Below are 2063 nucleotides of genomic sequence, written 5' to 3'. Positions count from 1 at the left end.
CACTTGAACCGATCGGCCTACGGAGAATACTCGTAGCCGGAAATGATCGGTTTAACGAGATTACTCGTTGCCTACAACGATCGGCCTACAGAGACTGCTCGTAACCGGAAACGTCCGGTTTTCCGAAATTACTCGTAGTCTCAAATGATTGACCCCCTCACACTTTAAGTTCTGCATTCAACCGTTGATAAAGCCCAACGCTTCATTTGGACTTGGGGGGGATGATGTACGATATGATATTTGGGCCGAACGGTTACAAATAGTAGCCGAGCGGTCCTAAACAATTAATGGGCCTCAATCATACTAATGATGGGTCATTATGGTTTTTTATTATTATTGGGCCTAATTTGCTGGGAATTAGCCTAATTTGCTGGGAATTAACAAGAGAGATTTACTCTCCGATCTCATACTGAGAATTGATAGCCTTGCATTCAAGGCTCTTCATTACAAAACCCTAACTTGGGCATCGGAGTGCCATTGCAGGTACCTCCTCCCTCCGGCCCAAGCTTGGAGATTCCCTGACGGTTGAAGATTTGAGAAGAACAAACGATCGGGAGATAGGAGAAAGCACACCATCGGCTAGATCAAGTGTCGCAAAGCAAGAGCGCCACGTCACCCAGATCAGTCCTTTCGGCCCTCAAAAATCTACCGAAACAATAACATTGTCTATTATTATTATTATTTTTTTTTATATTTTGGACTTAACTCGTATTATAAATAGAAAATCCTATTTATATATTTAATATAAGGACACGGTAATTTTCACTATCTAATAATATAATACAATTTAATATTTTAATATTATTTAATATACATTTATATCTTAATATTTATTAAAATATAATTTTTATTATTATAATAGTTATATTAAAAACATAAAAATAAAAATAATTAAATTAAAGTGGGTTAAATATGTTTTTAGTCCCTATACTTTGGGGCGATTTTGGTTTTAAACTGAGGTACAATTTAGTCCTTCAACTTTAGAAAACTGTAAACAATCCAAATGCTACAATGAAACGTGCTTGAAATAGCAAATAAAGTTAAAAACAATTGGTAAAAAGGACTAAAACCAAAGTTTTCTAAAGTTGAAGGACTATTGTACCTTAGTTTGAAAGAGGGACTGAAACCAAAGTCGTCCCAAAGTAGAGGGACTAAAAACATATTTAACCCAATTAAAATAATAATAATAATAATAATAATAATAATAATAATAATAATAATAAATAAATAAAATAAAAATATAAAATATAATTTAATATATTTAAATATATTAAATGATATTAAAATATTAAGTTAAATTAAATAATTATTATAATTTAAATGAAAAACAAAATTAAAAAAATATATTTATCGAATATTCATAGTTATCATACTTAACGGATTTCTATATCCTATTAACAAATCTTTTTAAAATTTTGTTTTTTTATTTAAATTTTAATAATTATTTAGTATAATCTAATATTTAATTATAATTTAATATATTTAAATACATTAAATATGATTTTAAATATTATTTTTCTTTTTTTCTTTTTAATTTCATTACTATTACTCTTATTTTAGTTATTATTAATTTAATTTTTTAATAAAGTTATTATAAAAATATAAATCATATTTTAATAATTATGAAACATAAAAATACAATAAATAATATAAAAATTTTAAATTAAATTAAATAATTATTAAATTTTGAATAAAAAATAAAAATTTTCATTTGTTTATAAGTTGTTAGCATATAAACAAAGGTTTTTAAATTTTATTTTTATTTAAAATTTAATAATTATTTAATTTATTTTAATATAATTTAATATATTTAAATGTATCAAATCAAATTTTATATTACTAATATATTTTTGATTTTCTATTTAAAATTTTATATTATTAACATAATTTAATATATTTAATACTATTTTAATTTTAATTATTTTATTTTAATTATCAAAATATAAAAGTATATTAAATAATATGTGAATTTTAAACTAAATTAGTTTTAATTATGGTGGTTGTAAGAAAGAGAAAAAAATTAAAAGATATTTATTAAGGTTAAAATTGAAATTTTTGAGAAA

The sequence above is a fragment of the Vigna radiata genome, chromosome 8 (assembly GCF_000741045.1).
Source record: "Vigna radiata var. radiata cultivar VC1973A chromosome 8, Vradiata_ver6, whole genome shotgun sequence".
NCBI classification, from domain to species: domain Eukaryota; kingdom Viridiplantae; phylum Streptophyta; class Magnoliopsida; order Fabales; family Fabaceae; genus Vigna; species Vigna radiata.
This window is presented reverse-complemented; position numbering follows the sequence as displayed.